Below are 20174 nucleotides of genomic sequence, written 5' to 3' on the forward strand. Positions count from 1 at the left end.
GGAAATTAGTATTAGACTAGGTGGTTGGGTCTCAAAAACTTGAACATGCCCAGGACATTCCCTGAGTCCCATTTCTTCTCACCTTGTTTGACAGCATTTGTTTGTCAACGGGATTCATCGACCTGGCAAACAGTAAGGTCACTGATAGAGAGACAGGGATTGAGGTTTGCCTCTCTGTAGATGTCCCAGGGAGGTTTCTCATTGGTCCAGCTTAGATCAGGTGCTTGCCCATAAACCAGTGAGCTGAGCTTATCAGGTGAATTACTACAGTTGGCCTAGGTTGCTTAGTCAGCGGCCCTTCAATGGTAGAAATGGCAGTATCAGCTACTTGAAATAATGTGGACCACACAGATGGCAGGGGGTGGAGTGGAGATCTTCTCTCTGACACTGTACAGTATGTGATCTGACAAGGATTCTGCTGTCGAGCTCCTCTGATCTTAGAACCATTATACTGTGTAGTCTATAAAAGCTGCCTGATAGTGAGTACTTAGAGAGAGAGAGAAAGAGAGAGAGAGAGAGAGAGAAGAGATGAGATGGTAGGCTTGAGGAGGGAAGGTGATTTGGAATTTGCCTGGATTTGGGGTCAGTAGCAATAGAAATTCTCTGGTTTCTTTGTACTGAGGGTGACAGTGCTGAGCAATGAACTGGTGGTACAGGTACATCATCCTAGATGACAAGGTGACAACAGGTGAGCCCCTGGCCATACTCATGAAGACCTGGGAACATGTAACTTATTCCTTCCCCATAAAGCACAAGAAAAATAAAACCTCAGGATAGGAACTGAGCTTCCAATTGGGACTATACTCTGAATTTACATGCATCATTTTTTCTCATGATATGAAAGCTTTAAACAAGAAAATATCAAAGTCCAACAGAATCCATCTGAATTCCTAGCTGATTCTATCTGTGGGTCTTAGTTTTGGCTGCACATTAAAATCACCTAGGAAGCTTTCAAAATTCCCAGTGTCCAGGCCACACCCCAGACCAATTAAATTGGAATCTCTGGAGATAGGACCCAGGTCCCTCTATTGTCTTTAAAACACCCTGAATTCCATTGTGCAGTCATGGCTGAGAACCACTGCCCTAAACACTGGCTAAATTAATTTCTCCTTCTGCAAGAATAAGCAGAGCAAGTAAAGTCACCAGAATTAAGCTACTACAACCCGAAACTATAAAGACACCTGGGAGAAGCAGAAAGAAAAAGGCCATCACCCAGCTCTTAATTATTATTATTATTTTAATATTTAACTTTTGTGCTTGGTATTCTTTAGAAAAGTCACACATTGTTAGCTCTGAAATACCTTTCTCGAGTCAATTATGGTTTTCATTCTTCATATGATGAATAGAGACATTGGAATATTTCAAGGTAAAAGTGCCTGTTTGCCAAATGTACATTTTAGCAGCAACATTGTCTTTATCTGAAGAATAGTTTTTTTCCAGTAAAAACCTAATTTCATTTTGACCTGTTTAATTTAAAAAGTGGAAAGAGAAAAAAATAAAAATGAAGTTACCAGTCAAAGGCAGTACAAATACAATAAAACTCAGACAAAGATAAAAACTACTAAGTATGTCTAACAAAATGAGTCTTTAATCTCAATTAGTCATTAGATAAACATGTTCAAATCATGTGAGAATGTGTAAAAAAAATATTTTAAATTAAAAATTAGGTATAAAATGTTTAAAATATGCCTTTCAAATTTGTGACCAAAGGTTAATGTCATGGGAAATTTTAAATCATATATTCGCCTCTCTGAGAACATATAAAATGTCTGTCTTTTTAAATTATACATATTCAGCTGGTACATGTTTTCAGGAATGCATTATGTATAAAATTAAGGAACTCTGTAGAATTCAAAGAAACAGAAAACCTAGAAAATATTCATTCTGAAGAATATTTTAGGCAATGACACATACATGGATTGGGTGTCAATCATTTATTTGGGACATAATACCTGGAAACGGGGGGGGGGGGAGGAGAGGGAAGAGGGTGGTGGTAAAAAAGTGAGACAGGGGGAAGCCATAAAGTATGTGCTCCCAAGCCTGCTGCCACTGTGGCCAGCTGGAGTGTGACATATTGGGGAACTCTGTAAGTCAGTGTAGAATGACTGCCTCAGAGCTCTCCCACCTGAGAAGGATATTTACTCATTAATAGACGTGATATAGTCATTGCTCGAGGACTGCTGCCAGGAGGCATTAATTCCTTAGAATGGACAGCCTGCTCCAGCCATGGAGGGTGGGGAATGGAACTCCCCTCCCTAAGTCGAAGAGTCACATGCACCAGCAATTGGATTAGGGATGTAAAGGACCAGATGGTGGATATTTTAGATTTGTATGCCACATATGGTCTTTGTCACGTATTTTTCTTTGTCTTCTTTTACTTCTTTTTTGGGGTAATTCTTTAAAAATGCAAAAACATATTTTTAGCTTATACAAAAACTGGTGCTGGACCAAATTTGTTCTATAGATTGTAGATTAAGAATAAATAATCATTTTTATAAAAATACTAAAATGCAAACTTAGCTAAGATAATCAATGAAATGAGCTAAATCCCCCAAAATGAAGATAATGTTTGAATGGAAAACACTTATATTATACTGTTTATATAATACATTTAAATAAAATGATTGCTGCACAAATAATTGTGTAGACATAGAAGATGATCAAAAACAGATATAAGGCGGGCAAGAACAAGCAAGGTAAAGTTTAAGGCATTAAAGAAGTAAAGTTATTTTATATTAGTAAATGTAGTAATGTAATGTAAATGTAGTAAAATGTAAAATCCACAGTGAAAACATTGCAGCCACAGCCTTTCATTTGACAAGTAAAATAATAGCAAAAGGCGAGAAAGAAAAACTTGCTGAAAATAAAGATGAGATTAATACAAATACCATTATAGTGGTACACATTAACCCACAACTCCAAATCTATAACATATCAAGTATTTGCAAAATTCAAAAGGATATGGAGGAACAGGGTTATGAGATAATAATGGTTGAAATTTTAGTGCGTAGATTCAAACTTTCAAGAAATATCAATTTATTTTTCAGTGAATTAATGAACTATGATCCCTAGCTCTAGTCTGCATGGGGGATGAATCATTCAACATCTGAATCCTATGGAGTCTTTGATGAACTGTCTGGGAACTGTTCTGGGAACTTTCCCGCCCTCAGTCAATCTGGGAAGACTTCTCTGGTCTTCGCTTCTCAGGCATCAGTCAGCCTGGTGACCGTGAGTTGTGAAATTTCCCCAGTTTTAACTTCTTATTCAACCTCATGGGCTTTCTGCTTGAGACGAGTGGATATGTAGTCAAGCTAGAAAACTCACAGCTATTCTGTTCTTTCAGTCTTTTCATCTCCTTCAGCATTGGTTAGTAGGATATACTCCCCTGGGATTGAGGAATCCAGGGACCTCTGTAGGATTTTGAAACAAAAACAAGGAGGAGAAAGAAGGTTTCTGGCAGGCAAATTCTGCTGTCTGTCCAAGATTCGTTGCGCTATTACACCAATTACACCAATTCCTTCCTGTTGTTCAAACTCCATTAAATACGCAAAGGCAAAAACTATACAGACCATTCTCTGCATTAAATTAGAAGTAAAATACAAAAGTAAACAAAAACAAAATCAAAATTCTCAAACCCTTGGCAATAAGAAATTATTTTCATAATTCTCCTGAATTAAGAATCAAAAGTACAAACTCTTCATTATTTATAAAATAATGACTGTCAGAAAGCTGCATATCCAAACATAGATTGTTCACTCAATGAGGTACTCTGAGAAAAATTTAGGGACTTATTCTAAAATTTTGACATAGGCATTCTTTTCAATGTCATATGACTTATTATGAAGCTAGGGAAAAACTCAATTCTATAAATAATATAAACTTATAGAATAGCAAACAATTCTGTAAATAATATAAAAACTGAAAAATCCATGACAAATGTAATAGTTAGGATCTTTTCTCTAATAATAATCACTTAATATTTTTTAAAAAATGCTTCTCTATCATGTGAGAAATATCATATAAAAATAAAAAAGCATAAAAATTTCCATAAATTAGATATCTGATAAATTGCTGAATTTACCATGCTAGAAAGTAGATTGTTCTCTTAAAGCTTTCTGCTAATTTTAGTTATAAAGAAGCAACTAACGAAGTGGGAAATTATAAAGGGCAGGTGACAAAAAGTATTCATCCCAACTATATAACTGTCCATTACAAATCTACAAGAATAAGACTGACAAGCCCAATGTAAATATGCCCAATAGAATTAAAAATTGGTAATAAAATAATTTTAAAATTTCTCAAATTTATTTGTAATAACATTGAAGCAAATTTAAACACCAGCAATATATCATTTTCTACCATCCAATAAAAATATATTTAAAAATACTGAGCATATTTCATCAAGAGAGGATATTGATACCCTTATACATTTATAGTGGTAAAGTAAAATACTAACCATTTTCTGAGGGCCTGATGGTAATACATTAATGTCCTTTCAATTGTTTGATCTAATATTTTAAGTTATTGTACTCTAGTCAGAGGAAATATTAATAATCAATGTTTCAAATAAAGACACGTAAATAAGCATATTCTCTACAAAATAGTGAAAATGAGAAAATAAATTAAAATTCTAGGAACAGAGTAATAATAAAATACATTGTAAGCAATTGAAAATCACATACAGAGAGCTAAAAAGATTTTTGGGTATTGTGCTAGTTAATTTGATGTATCAACTTGACTCACCTGTAGTGCCCAGTTATTTGGTCAAACACCAGTGTAGATGTTGTTATGAAGGTATTTTTTTAGATGTGATTAATATTTAAATCAATAGACTTTGAGTAAAGCAAATTATCCTCCATAATGTTGGTGGGCCTTACTGAATTATTTAAAAGCAAAGACTAAAGTTTCCTGAAGAAGTCATTTGGCTTTAAGACTACAGCATAAAAACCCTGAGTTTCCAGCCTGCCAGGACTGCCTAGCATATTTCTGACTATAGACTGTAGCATCAACTGTCAACACTTACCTGAATTTCCAGACCATAGGCTTGCCCTATAGATTTTGGACTTGCGAATCCCAACAATTATATGAGCCAATTCAGTCTGTCTGTCTGTCTTTCTCTCTCTCAGTTCTGTTTCTCTGGAGAACTAATACAACTATAAAAATTTTTGTATTCAAAATAAAATATTATGATTTCTGCTTCAAGCTGTGATGAAATAACTGGTACCAGAATAAACCACCATGATAAACAAACATAAACCCAGACGTGAAATATGGGACAACCATTTTCAGACACTAGACAAAAGGCAGTACAAAAATTCAATCACGAGCAAAGGCAAACTCATGAGCTAAGCCCCTGGCTGGCTGCTTGAGGCTATTTTCCTAACTCTAAGCAGTCAGAGAATAGGCAGAGATCAGGGTTGGGGCAGTTGAAGTGGCTGGAGTCTGGCTGGCATAGCTCCATGAAGGATGAGTCACTGGGAGACTGAGTAGTGATTCCCTATGACTCTTTGTCCAAGGGATAAGCCGTGCATGACAAAAGATGTGGCACTGAAAATGTAACAGAGAGAGCAGAGGTTGAGTAGTGCTGGGGGACAGTAAACATCCAGTCTAGCCAGAGTAGAGAGATCTCATCAGCTTGGCAGGCATCCATCTGGGATACCAGGAAAGCCACACCTTAAAAGTAGGAAACATATCCTAAAATAAAGCCTACTAGAGATTTGTCCAAATAGAACCTAAGCCAAGCCCTGACAAAAGTTATTGAGGAGACAGAGGTTGGAGGTTGAATCTGCCTAGTTAGATAGATTTAGAAAATAATTTGGGCTTTCTATAGATATGTCTTAACAAAGAACAAAACCCCATCTTACGCTAATTCAAGGTGATAGACTAGTGTTTGAATTACCTGCCAGAACAATAATCAACACGCTTTTAAGGATTACAACACTACCTTTAGTAGCTACAATGAATTAGGATTGATGTTCACAATGTGATTTAAAAATAATAGATATATATAAATATAACTTTTAATTTTTCAAAATTAAAAAAATATATGTATATAAATATGTATTGGATGTGCGGGGAGGAAGAAAACAGACAAATAAAGTTTAAGGAAATAAATCTACAATAAAAACCAACTTCAAATGGTCAGGTGTTAGATTAACAAGCAATAATGTTAAAGCAGTTATTACAAATCTATTGAAAGAACTAAAGGAAAATATAGTCAAGGAACAAAAAAGAAGTTATAAAATTAATGAATGGAGACTCCTCAAAAAAGAAAACTGTATATAGAAAAAGAACCAAATGGAAATTATAGAGCTAAAAGGTATTATACAATAGCAAAAATGGAAAACTCACTAAATGGCCTTAAGAGCTGTTTCAGTACAGCAGAAGAAACAGTCAATGAACTTGAGGATAAATCAATAGAATTATCTGATTTGAAAAACAGAGAAAACATAATTGAAGAAAAATGAAGAGAGTATCCAGGAACTGAGGCACAGCATCAAATGGTCTAACATGTCTTTAATAGGAATTCTAGAATAAAAAGAGGCAAGAATGAGGAAAAAGAAAAAGATTCAAAGAAATTAGGCTGAAAGCCCTAAATTTGATGAAAAATATTTATTTATATATCAAAAAATCTCAGGGCACATCAAGGAGGATAAATGCAATAACAACACAAAGAAAAAAATGCATACCTAAGCACATCAGAGTCTTAGTGACTAAAACTAAATATAAAGAGAAAATCTCAACAGGAGTGAGTAGAAAATAAAACATTATATATAGGGATCCTTAATAGGGATGAATGTTGACTTCTTATCATAAACAATGGAAACCAAAAGATATTAGAAAAAAATTTTAATCATTAAAATAAAAAGAGACAATTCTCATCTAGTGACAATATCCCTCAAAAAGAGAGTAGGACATTAACCTATTTTTAGATAAGAACTACTTGTAGATAACTGCGGGAAGACTACATTGTGAGCAATTCTAAAGAATACTTGTCAGGCTTAAAGTGAGTGGCGCCAAATGGAAACTTCGATGTATAGGAAGAAAAGACAACCAGAAAATGAAGGTATATGAGAATGTAAATGTAAAATATTTTTCTCTCCTAATTTTCTGGAAGGACCACTGATTATGTGAAGCAGAACTAATAATTTAAGGTGGAAAATGTAATGTATATAGAAATAAAAGATATGACACAAAACAATGACACAAATGAAGGAGATGAACAAACACAAAAATAATATAGTAATATTAATATATTCGTGAGGCAGGAAGTGTCAATTATAGATCAAGAAGTGGAAAGTGTTAACATAAAAAGTATAAGTCATGTGTGAATTAGTTTAGTATTGAACCCTAAGCAGACTTTAATAAGTTAAGGATGCATATTTTCAGCTCTAGAGAAACCATGGAGAAACCATAGGAATTGATATGGCTAAGAATCTAATAAAGAAAATAAAATGGAATACTTAAAGTATTCAATTAACACAAAATAAGTCAGGAAAAGAGCAACAGAAACAAGAATCATTAGTAGAAAGGGCCCATGGGAAACCCATGGCAAGATGGTAGACGTAAACCCAGCCATCTCAAGTTATGTCAAATGTGTTAACTGAAATGCAGAGATGAAAAAGCAAGACCCAACATTTTACTGTCTACAAAAAACCAACTTCAAGCTTAAAAACAAATAGCTTCAAAATAGGAGAGTAAAAAGATACAGCATGTAAACAGTACGCCTAAGAAAGCTGATACGGTTATATCAATGTCAGACAAATCAGACTCCACAGCAAAGAGAAATACAAGAGCTGAAGAAAAAATTTTTACAATGACAAAAAGTAGAAATTATAGGAAAGATGTAATAATCCTAAATCTGTATGCACCTAATAAGACTATGTTTCCTGACCATAATTAAATTTGATTAGAAATCTTTAATAATAAGATATATGTCAAATAATAAAATATCAGAAAAATTATTTTTATGCATCTAAATTTATAGATCAGAAAATAAATTATAATGGCAATTAGCAATTTTTAAAAAAATCATAATGGAAATAAAGCATATCAACATTAATTTGAGGCAGTGAAAGCAAATTTTAATTTTGAAAATTAGATTAAAATCCTTTTTTGTTTGTTTTTGGAGATAGGATCTTACTTACTGTGTCACCCAGGCTGCTGGATCACAGTGGTGCAATCACAGCGCACTGCAACTTCGAACTCCTGGGCTCAAGCAATTCTCCCAAGTAGCTAGAACTATAGGCACACGTCACCACAGCCAGCTAATTTTTTAAAATTATTTTTTGTAGAGACAATGTCTTGCTATTTTGTCCAAGCTGGTCTAGAACTCCTGGCTCATCACTTCTCAGCCTTTTGGCTAAGATCAAGTGTAGAACTGCTGGCCTTAAGCAGTCCCATGCCTGGGCCCCACAAAGGGCGGGGATTACAGGTGTAGAATAAATTCTTAAATTTAAAATCGACAATCTAGGTTTCTCCATTAAGAAGCTAAGGGGGAAAAGAGGAAATTAAGTTCAAGACACAAAGAAAGAGAGAATTAATAATAGTTAGGGTATAAATTAATGAAATAGAAAATAGACAAGCAAAAGAAAATAATCAACAAAATCACAATTATTTTAAAAAATCGATAAAACTGATCAAAATCTACAGGGACTAAGGAAAAAAAAAAGAAGCACAAATTATCAATACCAAAAAAATAAAAGAAGGAATATTACTCTAGAGGCTAGGGATTTAATAAGAAGATAATAAGGGGGATTTAATAAGAAGATAATAAGGAATATCATTTCACAATTTGAAAATTAAAAAAATAAAAAATAAATTGTTTGAAAAAGATGCCACTTACTAAAGGTAACACCAGAAACAATAAAGCATCAGAATGGCTCTATATCTATTAAAGAAATCATAATCAAAATGTCTTCATACACACACACAAACTCCAGCCCATATAATTTCAATTTCACTGGTTAGTTCTATTAAGCATTTGAGGAAGATATAACATCAATTTTATGCAAAGTTTCTCAGAAAATAGAGAAAGGGAGAACACTTCCCAAATTATTTTATGAAGCCAGCACAACACTAACACCAGAACTGACAGACATTATAAAACTTTTAAATTATAGGACACTATCAATCATTGTCATAGATTAAAAAATCCACATCAAATACAGTACTAAAGCTATATAAAAAGAATATTTCAAAATGATCAAGTAAGGTAATCCTATTAATGCAAGTTTGGCTCAACATTTGAAAATCAAACAATATGATTTGCCACAGTAACATATAAAAGAAAAAAAATTACATAATCATTTTAATAGGGGCAAAAAATGTGGAAAAAACCAACATCCATTCATGGTTCCAAAAAAAAAAAAAGGAAAAAAACTAGGAATAGAAGGCATCTTCCTCAAGTCAATACTGGGAATTTACAAAATACCTATAGATAATATTATATTTAATGATTAAAAATGAAATGCTTTGTTCATAATAGCCTTAAATTGAACCATCAAGAGGTGTCTGGATAATGATATGGTGGTATATCCATACAATTACATACTACTCAGCAGTAAAGAGAATGTACACACACACACACACACACACACACACACACACACGCAAGGTCACATGGATGACTCTTAAAAATAGTAGGCAGAGGGAAAGAAACCAGACATGAAAGAGTATATACAGTATGGTTTGATTCATATGCAATTGTACTACCTGTAAAACTAACATAAAAGCTAAGGTATAAACTTAGAAATCAGTGGTTGCCTTGTGCCCAAGGGATGATTGCATGCAGAAGCCCTAAGGGAACTTTCTGGGGTGATTGAAATGCTCTCTACAGAGCTGGAACACATTCTAGTAAGTAAGGTATCCCAAGAATGGAAAACAAGCACCACATGTACTCACCATCAAATTGATATTAACTGATCAACACATAAGTGCACATATAAGAATAACTTTTATTGGATGTTGGGCAAGGGGGGAGGGGGGAGGAGGGGATGGGTATACACAAAGAGTGCGATGTGCACCATCTGGGGGATGGACACGTTTGAAGCTCAGACTTGGGGGGTGGGGAGGCAAGGGCAACATACGTAACCTAAACATCTGTACCCCCATAATATGCTGAAATAAAAAAAAAAAAAAGAAATGCTCTCTATCTTGAAGGGACTTAACAAATGTAGACATTTTTCAGTACTCAGACTGTACATTTCGATGGATTTCTCTTATAGAAATTATACTTCAATAAAATTGATTAAAATGTACAATACTAAATAAAATGTAAGTTACAGAGCAACTTATTATTTCTGGTCAAAATTATATAAAATAGGTAGATGATAGGAAATAGATCATAGATAGATAGATCCGTAGGGATGACAGACGTCAAAGCGAGAGTGAAAAGAAGTACAACATTGGCTATGGTATGCCAAGGATTTCTGGTAAATTTCATCTCTTTCATTATAATTAATAAACTTATTGTAATTGACTAACTTGATAAAAATGAGCATGCATTATGTTTGCTCTAAGGTTTTTTTTAAAAAAATGTATGCGAAAAGAAAAAATATATAAAATACATGATACATAGTAGATTTTCAGGATGTTTTAGAACTTCCTTTTACCACTTTCTTTCCTTTTTTATGCTCTCTTTTGCCACCTTGCTCTCTATGTCCAGTCTTTTGTGCATTTATTTCTGTTTTCTTTTATTCACAATGTATTACACGTTCATTCCCCTCTATCTAGATATGACAATGTTTCATGAAAGTCTTTCCCTCAATTTAATTCAAGGCAGTACAAGAAATCTCCAAGGAACTAATTATCAAGTTTGCACAATACAAACAAGCCATACACAAAAACAAGATGATAAGGAAATAGAATGGATCTCCACTTCAACTGCATGTTTTCATTTCTCCTGACCTTAGCTCAGCCAGGACCACAGTTGTATATGCCTCCTGGGATATCAAAGTCAGTGATCCTCAAGAGACACAGCTTTGAAACAAGATGACAAATTTACCCTTGAGGGAGCCCTTCAGAGGCGGGCCTGGAAGAAAGCACCGTGTGCAGAAACTTGCAGTCAGTGGCCAGATCTTCTGCTGTGTTCTCTGGGAGGCCAGCTGGGAAGGCCTCCTTTTCTCAGCTTTCCTCTAGGAAAGGTAGATCTTTGTTTGTGCTGCTACCTTTGACAATCCAGGGGCTTAGTTCATCAGTTCTGGCAGAGACGTTGTTCCCTAAGGGAGAAAAGGCGACGATGAACACACTGGTGGGTGGTAGAGTCACAGCTGGTTGATACCGAGAGGCAACCGAAAGTGGGAAACAACAACAAAAATACTTTCACTTTATAAAACATTTTCTGACATCAGTTTGTATAATTTTCCCCTCAGGAAGGTGTTGCTAAAAAACAAACAAACCAAAAAAACCACAGAAATAAAGCACGCAAAGAAAGACTGGAAAGGATGTTGTCTTTATTTGTCAGCAACTTGATGCTTTAGGTACAGAATTCATTAAAATGTAATAAATACTATTACCAGAATAAAAAACTGAAATTACAAAAGTTACAATGTCAATATAAGATTAATTGTATTTCTGTATATTAATAGTAACAATAAACGATAGGAAAATGTAATAAAAATACCACTTTTTAAAGGTGTAAAATAACTAAAACTGTTGTGTAGAAATGAATTTAACAATATATGTGAAATATCTGTGCACTAAAAACTAGAAAAGATTTGCCAAGAGAAATTAAAGAAGACTAAATAGATGGAGAGAGACAGCAAGTTGATGGAATGGATGACTGAATATTGTTAAGATTCCTCCCACACTGATCTAAAAACTTGTGTTTTCAATAGTAGCAATTTCATCCTCCAAGGGGGTGAAAATTGATTCTTAGGGGGCAAAAACCTTAGATCTTATAATGGCTTATCACTTTCCAAAGCTCAACTCTGCCTGACAAAACTTTATTCTTTATTTTTTAATTTATCCGGTTAGAGAGAATTTAAACAAAATTTACTTTTGCTCCTTGTGGGAAAGGTGACAATCATCATCATGATCATCATCAGCGAAAGACTGAGAAGCAGTAATCTAAAAATTCAAGATGGTCCCAATCAAAATTCTGGTGAGTTTTTGATAAGCTGACAAGATAAGTCTAAAATGTGCGTGGAATTCAAAGGCCTTAGACTAGTTTAAAAAGAAAAGATTTTTGTGAAAGAAGAAAGTTAAGAGACTCAAGATAGCTATATTAGATTAAGGATGAAAAGGCTTGGAAATCAGTACCCCAAAACGAAGGCCTCAGAAGCAAAAGTTTGTCTCTGATCCTCAACTGTCCTCCTGCCTCTCAGTCCCATTCTCCCCTGAGGCTAGCCACAGAAACCAGAATCCCCCTTCTCCAAGCAGGGTCGTAAAAGGCAGAACCCCTTTCCCCGCAAAGCCAGCCATAAAACTTAACATTATTCTGTGTAAAAACTGGCCATAGAGAATTTATCTGATCCACCTTGTTTGATTATAGGTCATAAAACTCCCATTCCAGTGAGGGCCCTGCCCCCTGCCCAGAAGGAAGGAACGCCTGCTCAGAGAGACCAAGAGGAATCTAGACACTCAGACCTTTCTCGGTTTTCCCACTCAGTCTATTATTAACATTAGATCATACATTTTCTGTCAAATCATATTTCTGTATGGTTGTCTGTACTTTGTTGAACCAAAGCATAAAAATGGACAATGCCCTCTATGTTTTTGGGTCTTCATTCTGAAGCCTTGCATGTGTAAACACTAAATAAATTTGTATGTCTATTCTTCTCTTATTCAATCTGCCTTATGTCAGAGATTGTTCAGCAAACCTTCAGGGAGCCAGGAGCTTGGTCCCTACAAGGGTTAAAAAATAGAATAATAGAACATATTAGAGAAATAAATTCACATATATAAGGTCACTTGATTTTTGACAAAGGGACCAAAGGTAATTCAGTAAGGAAAGGACAGTCTTTCAAAAATGTGGTGCTGAAACTACTTTCTGTCTGTTATTGAAAGCTCAGCACTTGTCCACGAGGCTGTACCAGAAGAATGAGGACAAGTGGTTGAGAGGAAGGAAAGAGAAGTTTATTACTTTGCCAGCAAAGGAGGAAAAAAGGCAGACGATTTTAGGACAATAGTCCTAAAATCCAATTTTCCTCCCCCATAAGTGAAAATACAGAACTTTTAAGGGAGATTTCTCAAGTTCAGGGTATTGCTGTCAACTACAGTTGGTAGTTCTGATCCTTTCATCTCCAGAATCTGTTGGTACCCTACACTGCTCTGGAGCTTGGCTGGAGGGGCCTCTCCCTGAGATATCCCCTGCAGTGCAAAGAACAAAGAACACACTCCCCTGCTCTGCCCAGCTGCTGGCCTGGGGCAAGGATGCCAGGAGTTTCAGTGAGAGATAGAAAACACTTTAAAGGGTGGGGGGATTTTAAAAAGATGGAAAACTTTTTTTTTCCATTTTCAGGCCATCCTTTCTGCTTCATATCTGTATGAAAAAAAAAAACTTGCACATTTTACCATAAGCAATAATGAATTTGAGATTTGGTAATATAAGGAAGCCTAAAAGCCAAAACAATAGATTTTGTTTTGAGGAAAGCATGGGTGAATATTTTTGTAACCTGGAAGTATGCTGTGGTGTTTTAAGTGAACAAAAAGCACTAAACATCAAAGAAAAAGTCAATGAATTACACATCACTAAAATTAAACAGTCTCTTGAAAAGGCACCATTAAGAAAATAAAAAGACAACCCACAGACTTGGAGAAAATATTCTCAATGCATACATCTGACATTTACCCACCATCACACCCATACACATATGAGTGTATGTTTGTGAGGTCTGATATGTATGTGTGTACGTGTGCGTGTGTGTGTGTGTGTGTGTGTGTGCACGTAAAGCCCTCCTACAACATATAAACGGACAAAATATCCATATCCGATTAAAATGAGAAAAAAACTTGAACAAATGCTTTACAAATAAGGTTTTCTAAAAGGCACTTGATAAATTATTCAATCTGATTAGTCATCAAGGAAACATAAAATAAGCCACAGTGTGATACCCCCACACACCTACTAAAATGGCTGTCATAGACAATTTCAACTGCTGGCAAAGATCGGAAGCAACTTATAGGCTCACGCATTACTAGTAGAATGTAACGTCGTATAAATGTTTTGGAAAATAGTTGGTGTTTTGTTATAAAGTTTACTTAAGCTTACTATACAATCCAGCAATTCCATGCTTAGGAATTTTCCCAAGAGAGATGAAAACACAGTCACAAAAAGGCCTGTGTAAGAATGTTCATATTTTATTGATGTTTTCTCAAAGATGGAATAAACTTATACATCTATGAACAAGAGAATGGATTTAAAAATAATATAGTATATTTATACAGTGCAATACTATTCAGTAGTAAAAGAAAACAAATTAGTAATACATGAAACAAAATTATGCTGAGTGGAAGAAACTAGAAGCAAAAGATCTCTTTTATGTAACCTTTAAGAACAAGAAGAACCATGAGGATAAAGATCAGAATGATGCTGCTTCTGTGGTGGGAAAGAAGGATAAAGAAGGTTTTCGAGCTGAGGTCGTGGTAGCTGCAAGGATGCGTGTATTTGAGACAACTTATTGAAATGGACACTTAAAATCTTTTTTGCGTTTTATGTAAATTGTACATAAATTTAAAAATTTAATACATATGTAAAAAAAGGACGGAATTAGAACCTAAAAATCAAACTGCACTGGGAGGATATATCAAAAGAAACAATAACCAAAAAAAATGGATGAGACTAAAGCATAGGATTTTGGGAGGCACACTTGTGTGATAAAACAAAGAAATTCCAAAAAAAAAAAAGGATTACCAAAAATCGAGAGAATATTTGCTTAAGGAGAATGGAAGGGCTTTAACTAGGACAAGGCATTGTGGGGAGATTCTAGAGCAGGGGGCAATAGCTCTTGAGCTGATTGGTCACGTGTTAATGAGGATGTGTCAAAAAAAAATTAAGTGGGAGGTTATTAGGCTAAGACAGCTCCAGTGCCTTGAGTTCCTACATGAGCAAACTGAAGCCCAATGTAAACAATAAAATGAACCTTAAGCTTACCCAATCATAAACTGTCAATTAACCTCTAACTAGGCACTTTAAACTGGATCATACTCAAAAAAGGCAAATGCCTGTCTATAGACAATCAAGTAATTTCTTTACTTTGCTTCTGTGTTCTGCCTATAAAAGCTCACTGCTCATCCCGCAGAGCTCTCTCAGCCTTTTCTGGTTCTAAGAGTTGTCCAATTTTTGAACTGTTTTTTGCTCAGATAAACTCTGCTAAATTGTATTGGTCTAAAATTTTTTCTTTTAGCAGATGTTAGCCTCATAATAATTAATTAAGCTGAACATGCACTTTATAGCAGTTTTCTGTATATTTTCTTTTGCAATAGGATGATAAATAAATAAGTTTAAAAATAAAAAGGGAAACTTCTTTACATATCATGTTTGAAGAAAGCTCAGAAAGTGTAACATTGAAGATAAGACATTAGGGATGAAAAGGAGCCAGGCCTATGAAGAATATGGAAAGACAAAAATAAATGCTTGTAGGAAAACTGAAAGCAGGTCACTGTGGCTGCCACAGGATGACATCGGGGGAAAATGCCAAGAAATTAAGCTGGTGATGAAAATGCAAGCCACCACCTGCAGAGACGTATAGGTTCAAGTGAGAAGCTTGGATTTTATTCTACATGAAATTAGAAACCATTGAACAGTTGAAGTGGTAGAGAAACATTTTCCTATTAACATTTTGAGGAGATTGTGCAGGAATTTCATTAAAGGAGAATAAGAATGAAAATAGGGAGGGAAGTTAAGATGATAGTAAAGTAGTCCAGGTTAGAGACAAGATGCTCAGGCTTGGATGGTGACGATGAAGCTGGAGAGAAGTGACCTTCTTCAAGGCATTTGCCAGAGTGGGCGGGAAGAAGTGAGATATTAGTGATTCTGATTGGTTTCTCTCAGGACTAAGTAGATGATGGTGTCACATATTAAAATGAGGGTAGATTGATGCAGGAAAAGTTCTGGGAAGGTCTTTCCTTTCCTGGGAAGGAAAATTTATGGTTAATTTTAGGAGATCAGAAATCAACACTCCTACAAAAAATGTGAAATCTTATCTTCGCTCTCTGCTTTCCCATCCCACACTGTGTTGAGACTTTGTCTACTTAACTGTTAACTCACTTCCCAGACTAACTTGTTCCAGCCACACTGTCCTTGTTCTGCCCCTTACCACCCACACCAATGTCTGTCCTTTTGAAATATACCTTTTTTCCCCTGTATAAAAGATTCTTTCTTACTAAGTTTCTTATCTGTCTTCCAAGACTCAGCTCATATTTTATCATTTTCTTGAAAGCTTACTAGAAGAATGCCCCTGTGTAGGAAGTGCCTGTCCTTCGCCCGTATATTTTTCTATTATACTTTTATCATAACTTATTGATTTTTGTCATTAAAATAAAATCTTACGGAAAATAAGGACTATAGCATTGGTTCACCTTTCTATTCTTAGTCTTAGGACAGTGCCTGACAAGGCACAAGCATCAATAAATACTTATTAAACAACTTTCAGAAGAAATTCAACCAATTCATGCTTTTACAAAATCTGAGAAAAATCTATATCCTGAAAACCACCTTTTATAACGATAAGCAGCAATTCAATTCACCAGATTTATATTGATCACCTACTACATACCAGGATTAAATATTAGGACTAGAACAACTAATTTAAACATTGTGCTCTGCTTAATATGTTCCCAGTCTAATTGGAGAGTGACATTTGAACAGGTAATTAAAATAAATGTGGTGTATTTCATAATATATTTATGCACAAAAAGTTCTATAAAAATGCAAATGAAGGAGAAAATTATTCAGCTCAGTGAGGCTTCCCTTAAGGAGTCACCTTTGATCTGGCTGAGGTATGAGGTATAGTTATTTTATTGAGTACTTAAAAGTATATATTTTGGTATATGCATCAACTGAATTCCTCCAAGTGCCTTCAGGTTTTACAAGATGTGGACAGTTTTTACCTTTGTTGCTTGCCAGGTTTGGGCACACTGTGCACCAAGAGAAGCTTGTTGGAGCCACTGTCCCACCTACCCTTATCCACTTCTCTCCTGCTGTCTCAGAGAATGCCGCCAGGGTGGAAGAACCTGCAGTGAGCTTCAGCCTTGCGGTCCTCATTAGCTGCAGGATCTTGTGCCGGTCACTGCTCTTTGAGCACCCCCAGTTTCTCCATCTGTGAAATAAGAGGGGTGGACTAAGTCTCTACTACCCGATTTTAGCATTCACATCCAGTAAAATAATAGATATGAGAGCTTCATCTTCAAAAACATAGATACATATTTATTCAAGAAAATTACTAAAAAAAAGGGAGGGCTATAAATTTATGTATAAATTATGCTTACTTCTTCGATTAAGAAAATCAATAGAGAACAATCACACAGTAAGAAAAATCAGGTATTAGTGATAGAGCAGCCAACAATTGTTTCTTCCTATTTGCAATTACCAAAATTACTTGGGAAGTGTTATGTATTATAAAAATATATTTTTTAAATTTTTAATTCTACTGTGCATTCTTTTTTATTGTTATTTCAATAGATTTAGGGGGTACAAATTTACTTCTATTACATGTATATATTATATAGTGGTGAAGTCTGGGCTGTACCCATCACCCAGATAGTGTACATTGTACCCAATGGGTAATATTCTGTAAGTTGATTTCCTTCATTGGTTTATTTTACTAACATTTGAAATAAGATATTCTAAACTTCCTCTAGCCCCAATTTGTTAAGAAGGAGGGAGGGGTAGGCAGATGTTCTGCTACCCCTCTTTCCTGCCATGCTGACACGTGAGGAGATAAACCCAGCCTGTAACCACCCCTTCTCCGGTCTGAAATCTATCCCCAGTGGGAAAGCCTGTTTACCAATTTGAATGTACACTCAGTTTCTGAATGGGGCGAAGCGGAGTCAGCCAGAGTGTGATGCCGACATACGTGCAGGTCTTAATTCAGAGCCTGCATTGTCCTGCTCTCACCTGTACCCTGGAGAGTTTCCTCGACATCCTTCTCAGCTGTGAACCACAATGCTCCGGACTCTAATGTGCAGCGAGCGCTCCTACATATTCATTTACGCACAGCTTGCTTACAGAAAAACTTGCTGAGACATTTGGAAATGGAAACCAAGAAGAGGAAAACAAGCAAGAGATTTCCCTACAAATGTAGACACCGAAGCCTAAAGGGAATTGCATTTCCACTTATAAAGCAGAAAAAAAAATCATCCCGCTGTGTGGAAGCAAAACAGGTGTTTTCCCAGGCTAAGGAGTGGGGAGATACAATGGGTACAGAAAAGCAGTAAACGTGCAGAATTTCTCCACTTCGGTCCTTCAGCCAGGTTGATAACAGTGCTGGCTTTCTCTTCTCACCCCTCCCCAGTTATAGCGGAATCTAAGGTGAACTCACAGAAGCACACTGACACAGTCTCTGTCGGCAGCAATCATGAGATCATGTGCTCTGGGACACTGAATGTGCTCCATAGGCGAGGTATCTCCTGTCACTTCTGTGTGGCCACCGTCAGTGCTAGCAGGAATGGATGCTGGATTTTATGTTAATATTTTGTTAGGACAGCTAAGGACTGGTTCTGGGCATTGCCTTCAGTCTGTGGAGCTGTGTGTTAGTAAACAGCCCCTTGAACAATTTGTGCTTTTCCTGCAGGCCCTGCTTTCCTGTCCTTGATCTAAAGAAAATAAATGAGACCAAGAGAGCTAAAATAGTGTCATCCACAGACCAGGACTTCGACACACCTTCTTCTTACCCATTCACTAACCCCTCACCTGCTGTCCTATTCTCACACCATCACCAGCTCTCAGCATGCTATGGTGCCATGAGAGACACCTACTCAGTAGGTTCTCCTTCCCCTGTCCTTGCATGTATTCAGCAAGCACGTACTGTGCCTGGCATTGTTTTAGGACTAAGTAACAGAAACATGAAGTAAATAAACAAAGTCCCTATCCTCAATGCAGAAAATAAGCAGGTAAAAAGACGTAAGAAGTGAGAGACGCACCTTCCCCAGTTTTACTCTAACTTCAAGGGCTCCGTATATGCAAAGGCCCATTCCAACAGTTTGTTGTTGAATTTGGATCTTTATGAAAAGTAGTGCATCAAGTTAAATCCAATGGGTATAAGACCAAGGGTATAAATCCAGTAGGTATAAATCTTTATTTTCTCTACAACCAATGATTTTCATCAACACCTTAACAATGTCAAGGCTTTGAGACATAAATTTTGCTCTGTGTTAATTTCTGCAAAATAATGCAAGAAAGAAAGGCAGTTATACTAATCACTGCACAAATGCTACTGTGCAAAAATGTTGATACTGCTAGACTTGGTAAAGCACTGCAGAGAATACCTCTGCATAATGGGTCCCAGGATTAATGAGACCACTCTCACAGGAAAGGGTGGATTTGGCCCTTGAGATTCAGTTTAAGGGTAACAGTGTGTAGAATCAATGAGCTCAAAGTGCACAAGATCAGAAAATGTCAATGTGGCTTAATATCTGTGAGAACAGATCATACCTTGTCCTTCCGTGGTTATTTTGAAATCTGATTATTCTGGAGCATTTATGTTTCAAAATGATTTTTCAAACAAATAATACCTCTGAATAAATATAATAAATATAATCCATGGTTTAAAGAAGAAAACGTAATAGAAATTATAAAATATTCAATTCCAAACAGTAGGGTAAGTAATATCAAAAACCTGTGACTTGCAGCTAAAGCAATACATAGAGAAAATTGCCGGCATTAAATTCAGTAAATAGTAAGTTAAAAGGAAATAGAGTAGCATTTGAAACAATCAATTCAAAAAGATCAAAAAAGAGTTACTTTCATCACTTCAAAAAATCACTCCACTTCGTCACTCTGCATTTTCATCACTCCACTTCAGAAAATAGAAAGAAAACAATAAAGAAATGAGTAGGACTTAAAGCAATACAAAATAACGAAAATCAAATAATAGAAGTGATACACACCGCTGAAAGCTGGATCTTGAGAAAGACTGAAAATATGCAAACATCTGAAGACTAAAGAAACAGAATTCAAATACAGACAATATTGTGAAAGGAAAAAAGACCCCCAAATAGTGAATGAACATCAC

This window comes from Propithecus coquereli, unplaced genomic scaffold, assembly GCF_000956105.1.
Source record: "Propithecus coquereli isolate 6110/MARCELLA unplaced genomic scaffold, Pcoq_1.0 Scaffold109, whole genome shotgun sequence".
NCBI lineage: Eukaryota > Metazoa > Chordata > Mammalia > Primates > Indriidae > Propithecus > Propithecus coquereli.